Raw genomic sequence first — 9,437 nt, 5'->3', positions numbered from 1 at the left:
CAAAAAATTTGTCAGGAATAAATTATTATGGAGAAAGAAGGTGAAGAAAGATGGCTGAATAGAAGCCTTCAGTTGTCCCCTCTAGACAACTAATCACCTTCATAGGAACCAAAAAGCAGGTGAGCAATCAAAGTACCTAGCTTTAACTTCAAATCATTGAAAGAGGCCCTGAGGAGGGTAGAAAAGACAGTTTTGAATTCTTTACACCACCCCATCCTTTTCCCTGGTGGTGGCCACATAGCATGGAGAGAGAATCTGTGCACTCAGGGGAGGGACGCACAGTGATTGTGGGACTTTGGATTGGAACTCAGTGCAGCTCTGTCACAGCAGAAAGCCACACTGGGGATAACTCAGCCAAAGCCCACAAAGGGAGAATTTAGACGGGCCACAGCCAGAAGGGGATGGTCCCTCCTAGCAATCAAAACCTGAGTTCCAGCAAGCCCCGCCTGCATGGGCTAAAGGGCTTGGGGACTTAAATAAACTTAAAAGGTAGTCTGTTAAATGGACTGCAATTATTGGGCAAGTCCTGGTGCTGTGTTGGGCTTGAACCTGTAGACTTGAGGTGCACACGACCTAGTGAGACACCAGCTGGGGTGGCCACAAAAGTACTTGCACTCTCATCCCCCAAACCCAGCACAGCTTGCAGGAAGACTGGAGGGGAGAGACTCCTTCCCTCCCCTTGAAGAGAAAAAAAGGGAAGAGTAAAGAGGACTTCACTGTTGAACTGTGAGACAATACATTCTATTGTTTTATGCCATTAATTATTTTGATATTTTCACTATTTCCCTCATTTTGTTTCATTAGAAACTAACCCAGAACTGACAAAACAGCTGTAGGAAACTAATACAATATGCATGGAAGAATCATCACAGTGAGTAAAAAAAGCACAACAGAATTATGGTGGATGTCTCCTTTCAGTGTCTGGATGGGGCAGTGAATATATGTAGAGATTTTCTTTTTTTTTTTTTTTTTTTGTCCCTTCAGCCTCAAATTGAATGTTTGCGATGATTCTAGGCTCATTGCACTACGAACAGTGTTATGAGAATACGCTTTCTCATTAAGTAGATTCTCTGACATTTGCAGCAAGTTGTTCTAGTTCTGAGTTTTGGAGCCAAATAGTAAAATTTACTATCATCTATTAATATTGCATCTGTTGAAATATTTGTGGCAGCACATTCCCTGTGCCTTAAATCTTTTCTTTTTCTCAGAATGCCTGGAATGTAATAAGGGATGTAACTTACTTTGTCATTATTGCAAACACACACACCCATACACACACAAACACACATACACCTATAACTATCTGCTTTGTAAAGTATAAATTTTAACACACATCTATTCAATTCTAAGAAGAAATATGATAAAGTCTAAAGGGATAGAATGAAGAGGCTTAAATCCTACCATAAATTCTTAAAGGGTGGCTTGAGTTACAAGAAACTGTTGCTAAACTGTAAGCTGCATGGGACTAAAGATTAAGACAAGCATGGGAATAGTTTATAGTGAGTGGTTTGGCTTGAACTGGGCACAGTCTGCTTAAACACTAACTCCAATTGACTTACAATTTTGGTCCCAGTTGGGAAAAAAGAAATGCTAATAGGCATTTACCCTCTCTTGCATGATTATTTGTTAGAATCTATACATCATTTGAAAAGGATTTTTAAAAAATCACAACACCTGAAATACGCAGATGTGAAAGTGCTTTAAAACAAGTCAGAAACACATGACTTCCCACTGCCCTTATGCAAGCATCTGGCTCTCCACCACTTGGCAAGTCCAGATGCAGAAACACAAAGTGTTAATGTGCTTATCTGTTAACTACCAGATGTTGTTCCTTCACATTCTCATTCAGTCTGTTTGAGACTCATGATACGTTTTTTCTTATTACATTAGTCTAAGACATCTTCAATTTTAAAATAAAGAAACACTGTGGGTGGATGTGGATGGATGGATGAGTTTTTGTTTACATGATGAATAGTCTTTTTGTCACAAGTCCTTCTTTGTAGGCTTATTTTAGGACTCTCTGACCTGGAAACACTCCCTGGATGAATCGGTAGTGTAATGTATCATTTGATCCTCTAGTCTTACAGTCTATCCTGGCTTGTCGCCACATGGATGATCTTCTACTTCATTCTTATTATAGGTATTTTGACACTTTGTCTGGTGTTAAAAGCCTTCAGAGATCTCAATGGAACGGCCCATGCTTTTTTGTTTGTTTGTTTGTTTGTTTACAGCTGTAGATTTTGAATAATCTGTCTTTTCTCCAAACACCCTTCATCATAATGGTAGAAACTCTTCAGTAATAATATATAATAATGAATCTTCATACATAGAATGAACTGCAACCCAGTCTATAGTGGTAAACAGTGGTTACCACACTGCCTTGGAGTTTGTGAAGAAGCATATAAACCCAGGGGCCTTGATGGTGGCAGTCAACTGGGGATACGCCATTATATTTATCCCAAAGGTTCATATTTATGGTATAATGGATCATTTTTTCTAAAAAAAATGCTAGATATTTATGAACTGCTCAAACAACATTTGTTTTATAATCAATCTTTACTCCCGGGCTGGGATTGTACAGATCTCAGTTTAGGTTGAGTTGTTGATAAACACGCAAGGTAAACCTGTCTTTCATGTTCTTTGCCTCTATGTTTTTATTAGTGTATCAAAATGAATTGTATGTATTTATGCTCAGAATATTCACAAGTTTTTTTAATTCTTTAATTTTTAATTTTTAAGATGCATTGGCCAGCTATTCAATTTTATAAGTTGTAACTTTAGAATATCTTATAACATTTATTAAGAAGGATTTATTTAGCTCCTTGTTACCCTTATCATCTTTCCATTGAATTAACTGTTACATTAAACCATGATTGCAATATTTTTTATGGAAACATTATCATGATTTTAATAAATAAATAGCTTACAAAATGTCAGATGTAACTTGTTTTCCTTAAAAAAATCAAACAAGCACTTTCTGGAAATGCCCTCATTAAATTTTAGATGAATAAAATAAGTTCATTTTTAAATACATTTTGTGTTTTAACCACCTATCAAATAAAATGTTACGTGAGCTTTCTCATAGTTTGGATATTTTTCTACATGTACATTAATAAGTTGTTATCAAAGATCAAGTATATTTTTCAAATAAGAAAATGTTTTTATTTTTCCTGATTACAAAATGTAGCTTCAGAAATGCAAATGACATAAAGAAAAATAGTCTTGAATAGTACCACTCACTGACAACCTCAGTTACTCTTTTAGAACAATATTTATTTTAAATGTATATGTGTATGTATACATGTATGTATAAACACACATATGTATATGCCTATAAATGTATGTCTATAACTAAATACTTACCTATATGAGTGTATGAAATTCAATACTCCTCTGATTGCTTAGAAAGTTAATAGATGTAATAGCAGAATTTAGTCATCAAAGCATAAGACTAGAGATTTTGGGCTCTATCAACCATCAACGAGAATGTGTCTTTAAATCTTTGAATTTCTTAATTTCTCTCAATGTCCCTCCTGGGACTTCCAGAAGGGACTTTTCAGAAAAATAACTTTTGTAGTTAAACATTTTTATTGGGTGAAGAAATACACACACACACACACACACACACACACACATACATACACATACACACATAGCAACATTGATCGTCAGTAGTTGAAATCAATTGAAGTCATCCCTTGATTATTTTACTACTTAATGGTAATTTTTAAAAAATATATTCTTAATATTTATAGTTACATAATATGTGTATATATATATATATATGACATACATGTGATGCTTTTATACAGATATACAATGTGTAATAATCACCTCAGGGTAATTGGGGTTTTCATCATCTCAAGCATTTATCATTTCTTTGTGTTGACAGCATTCCAAATAAGTCCACTCTTTTAGTTATTTTAAAAGACGAAATAAATTATTGTTGACTATAGTCAATCTTTTGTGCTATCAAATATTAGATTATATTTATTCCATCTAATTATATATATTGCATCCATTAACTATCCCCATTTCATTCCCTCCTCCCAGGTATACTTCCCAGCCTCTGGTAACCATTGTTCCACTCTCTATCTATATGAGTTCAATTGTTTTAGTTTTTTCCTCCCACATAAGAGTGAGAACATGCAAAATTTGTCTTTCTGTGCCTAGCTCATTTCACTTAACATAAAGTCTTCCAGTTCCATTCATGTTGTTGCAGATGACAGGATTTCATTACTTTTACGGCTGAATAATATCCCATTGTGCATATGTGCCACATTTTCTTTATCCATTCCTCTGTTGATGGACACTTAGGTTGAATCCACATACTGGCTATTGTGAATAGTGCTGCAATACACACGGGAGTGCAGAATGCTTCCATTCCTATAACCACAGAAATCATGAGGAGCTGATATGAAACTGAAGTAAGTACTCGAACAGCACTCCTTAAACATTAATAAGCACCATCTGGTGATTTTGTTAAAATGCAGATTTTGATTGAGTAAATCTTAAGTGAAGAATGCATTTCTAACAAGCTCACAGGTGCTACAGAAGCTGCTACTATGAGAATCATACTTTAAATGATGAGGTGATAGAGCCAAGACAAGTCCTGCTGTGTAGATGCTGAGTAGGAGTGCCCTGCTTAGCTCTTCTGAGGTTCACAGATGATTGAATAAAAGTGTCTACAGTCATAATTATAAGATGCAATATGAATGCACAAGTACATGTAACAGTATAATAATACTTCCTTATTATATTATAAGCTACAACAATGTAGTCAATTCGTACATATGTCATAAATATGAAACATGGCTATTTGACCTATGTTTTATGACATACAAAAAGAGGTCTGTGCACTTGCAAAAAGTAATTTTACTGAATTTTCAAGGTGGGCAGTTGGGGACCCAGCAAAACCCTGTAGATAACATTTATTTATTTAGGAGGACTTTATGGTAAATAGATAATACATCCCTGAGATCAACATCAGCCTGCCTCCTGTAAAGAACTAGGGATACATGAAAAGTCTGGCTTAATTAGCATCTTACATTCTAATGGCATTTGGAAAAATGAATTCTTTGAGCTTATCATCAGAGTCAAGTATAACTTCTGTAGGTTTACATGGCAGACGCTCAATTTTGGCAAGCCTCAAATCCAATTATACATGACACATCGTCACTAGAAAATAAAAAGTATTCTCTTGGTTTAAGCACTAACAGACCACAAATAAAGAAGTGGCCACATTTTTTTTTTTGAAGTGCACACCAGTGTGAGACCCCTAATAGCTGAAGTGCTTAGGGCCTTATTGGCACCATCTAGTGTAAGACTAAAGGTATATAGTTCATTAATTCTATAGATTCAATGTGGTGCTTTTTAACAAGGATATTCTCATTTAATATTGATAACAGACATATGGGGTAGATTCTTTTGCTGTTGTTTTCTTTTCAGATGGGGAGACCAGAATATCACTGAAATTAAGTTGCTTCTTCCAAACATTAGTGCAAGGAATGAGGAGAGCTAGAACTTGACTTTAAATTCTCTGTCTAAACATTTCACATCACAGAACATAGTGTGTCTATAGATAAATTTATATATATATATATACACATATATATATATTCATTCAGTTATTTATTGGTTGGTTGGCTTATTTATTCATTTATTCATTTGTTGGTCTTTATTAAGCTTTGATGGATCTTTCAATGTGACAGTTGAATAGTATTTGATGATATGAGCTATTTACAAGCATAGTAGTTTGGTAGTTGGTTGCATTTAGAGGGACAACTCAGCCTGTAGATCCTAAAAGTTATCTTTTCCAAACTTATACACATATTATAGAACCATTGTCTAAACAGAGTGGCACATTGCTCAATTAGGGGTGTTCAGATAATCCTAGAGAGAATTTCCATCCATACCTAAAATATCTAGAAATATGGGAAGAAATCATCATGGAGCTTGTTGTAATACCTTGGACACCCATTGGCCTGCAATGTGTTACATGCTGAGAAAGAACAGAAAGCTGTCTTTATAATGCCACTTCTATAAAACTCTACCATATTCTGAGGCAAGTAAACTGAGAAATAGTGCTGCTGTAACTGAGGGACTGTGAAATCATGCTAGGAGGAAGTTGTGAAGCAAAAGGCTATATGTGGGTGCCTCATAAATCATCTGGTGGGTGCCTTATAACACCCACATATAGTCTTTTGCATCACAACTTCCTCTTAGCATGATTTCAAAGAGCAACACAACCCTATTTGTACTAGCTTCTTTTATAAAATTTAAGGGTGTAGTAATTACAATGCATTTAGTGAAACTTTTACCATGGAGTTGTATACACGATGTTAAACAGATAATATAAAAAAGTGCATTGGATACAAGTGTAAGAAAAGGGACTAAACTCATTTTTCATAAATGAGTTATAGTGTTTTCATTCACTTCAAAGGCTACAACTTAATTTTCTCTACAAGAATATAAATGCAAAAGTGTGACAAATCACTGGGAATATTTGAGAAGTGGTAAGGTTTAAAGGCATCATTTGGCAGGGCATTGAAATACTTATATTTATTAGCTATATAATGTTGAAGTAAAGACTAATAACCTTGAAAGAAAAGTAATCTTCATGTTTTGATAGAATTACAGAAGCAAGTAATATATAACAAATAAACATCCAAGGCAAAATTAAAAAAATAATTGAGACAGGGTCTTGTTCCCGTTGCCCAGGAATGGAGTACAGTGGCACGGACAAGGCTCACTGCAGCCTCAACCTCCTGGGCTCATGTGGTACTCCTGCATCAGCCTCCTGATAGACTGGGACTACAGGTGTGGATCAATAGGCCTGGCTAATTTTTCGTAGAGATGGGGTTTTGCTATGTTGCACAGGATGGTCTCGAACTCCTGGGCGCAAGAGATCCACCCCCCTTGACCTCTCACATTGCTGAGATTACAGGTGTGAGGCACTGCACCCAGCTGGTAAAATTCTTAATAAGGAAAATGGTACTACTAAATGCAGAATTGTTCTTATACATAGAATATTTGAAGTTTCTTATGTGTAATCCATTTTGTGTTTGGAATAGTCAAAACCTTATTTACTAAGAGGTTTGTCATGTGCTTCATCAGCTTCGTAAGACCTTTCCTCCCAAGTTTCCTCCATCAGTCACTTTCTGCTAGAGCCCATGACCACTGTGGGGTCCAGGAGACAAAGGCTATGGAAACAAATACCCAGAAGAAATAGCAGACAAATTCAAATTCATCCATTTTGCTATACATTTGCTCTCTTTGATTAAATATCTAGTCATGAAGAAGATGGTTGACAAATGAAATGTATTTTCAGATGTTTTGTGACTATTAATTTGAAATTAGTGAAAGAGATAATTACATTTAAAATTAATTTAGAAAGTAATATTATATAATAAACTATGTAAATATATATTCATATTTATCACCAGTGGTGCTAAAAATTTAAGGAAAATGAAATGTTCCTACCTGTGGTTTGACTCTGCAGAGAGGAATTTAGTCATCTGTTGTTTATAGTCAAGACATTTTTACTCAGAGGATATTAACAAAGTCAGTACTTTTAAATAAATTAGCACAAATGGTGACTATTTTATTTTATACTGCTATATCATGTTTATATTTATCAATAGCAAAAATCTGTCATAAATGATTTCTAAAAATTTTGATTATTTTTTCCTACTGTATGGAAATAATTGCCTAAACAAAGAAGACTTTCAAATTTTAGCATTCATTCTAATAAACAAATGAACATATTTGTTTAAAAATTTGAAAAGTAATATGTTAGCAAGTAAGCACTTTATTAAATGAGAGACTGAAAGTTCTTTAAGATATCAAGTAACATTATATACTTTAAGGGATATATCTAAGAAACTTGTGATATTGGTTGTATAGCAAAGTCCTTTGTCATGTAACAAACTTTTCTCCATCTACAAATGGTGGATTTGTCAATTGTCACTAATATGTGGTATCATGGCCTGAGCTAGCCTGTTGTCTTCCCATGGCTACAAAATAATGGACCATAAATTAATGACATAAAAAAACATTAATTTTTCTCAGATTCCCTAAGTCAAAAATTCAAGGTGGGTGCAGAAGGGTTAACAGTCTCTGCTCCATCACGTCTGATGCCTCCATTAGAAGGTGTGGAGACTGAGGGTTGCAATTGTCTAAAGCTCAGTCCCTCAGGTGTTTCTCACTTGCTTAGGAATTTGATGTCTGGTAGCTGATGGTGAGGAGCCGGTATCTATAGCTGAGTAGCTAGGCTGCTTGGGTCTCTCTGTCTTCAGAGGATTTGGTCTCATGATTTCTCCAACAAGATGGCTTCCGACTAGCTGGACACCTTACTTGGTGACTAAGAGCTCCGAAGTTGTATGTCCCAAAAGAGAGTGAGTCAGGTGAAACGTTACCATCCTTTTTAATCTAGCCTCACAAGCCTCACAAGAATACATATCCAAGCTATTCTCTCTCTTAGGAATGAGGCATTAAGTCCAGTCCATATATAAGGAGGGGAAAATCAGACTCCATCTCTTTATGAAAGGTCAGGAATTTTGTGGAATATTTTCAAGCTATCATATATTGCTAAGCGAAAATTCATATATAATTACAATAAAAGTGGGAACAAAGAGATGAGATGTTTTTCAGTCTCTATAACTTGTGCTCTTTTTCACTCCACTGAAAAAGAAAAAGCAATTGCATGACATCACCAACAATCTTAAGATAAAAGAGAGAGGCAAGTTATTTTGAGAGCAGAAAGCTGTGATTAGATCAGGCACAGGGAGACTGATCCATTTCTGTCTCTCCCTCTTAACATGACTTGGGTGGGAGGATGGGAATGTCTCAGTTCTGCTAAAAATTAAAAACTATATGTGTGTGTGTATATATATATACATATTTCAAGAATGCATACATACACACACATATATGTTTTAAGAAAAAGAGGCCTATGAAGTCAGGTAAATGTGTGTGTGACAGGTATATGACCCTCACTTTCTGTCACACACACAGCAAGCACAGGCAATTTATTCTTTCACATGTAACTCTCTTGGTTTCCTGATTCTTTCATTCATTGTTTTAAAAATAACCTAGCAATTAATTTGCAATGTGCAAACTAGGATGGAGTTTCTCCGCATCTTTCGTGATACATTTCCTTAAAACGTGAGGGAAACTGGCTAACATATTTATCAAAAATTTATCTCGAAAGCCAGAGATTATTGAGTCATTTTTAAATGTTTCAGACTTCACTTTGGCCTTCTTTGCTGTGCAACAGATCATCATCATAACTACAGGTAACTTAAAAAAAATCTGTCTTGGTCACTTCTAAATGTGTGTATGCTAAAATTATTTTGTTAATTTGTATCTCAAACAAAATAAGTAGAAATATCTGGGAAAAAGCTACAAGAGCAGGGAAGCTTAAAAACCTCAAAAAC

The sequence above is a fragment of the Pan paniscus genome, chromosome 17 (assembly GCF_029289425.2).
Source record: "Pan paniscus chromosome 17, NHGRI_mPanPan1-v2.0_pri, whole genome shotgun sequence".
Lineage (NCBI taxonomy): Eukaryota > Metazoa > Chordata > Mammalia > Primates > Hominidae > Pan > Pan paniscus.
The sequence above is the reverse complement of the archived record's forward strand: the minus strand, read 5'-3'. Positions refer to the sequence as shown.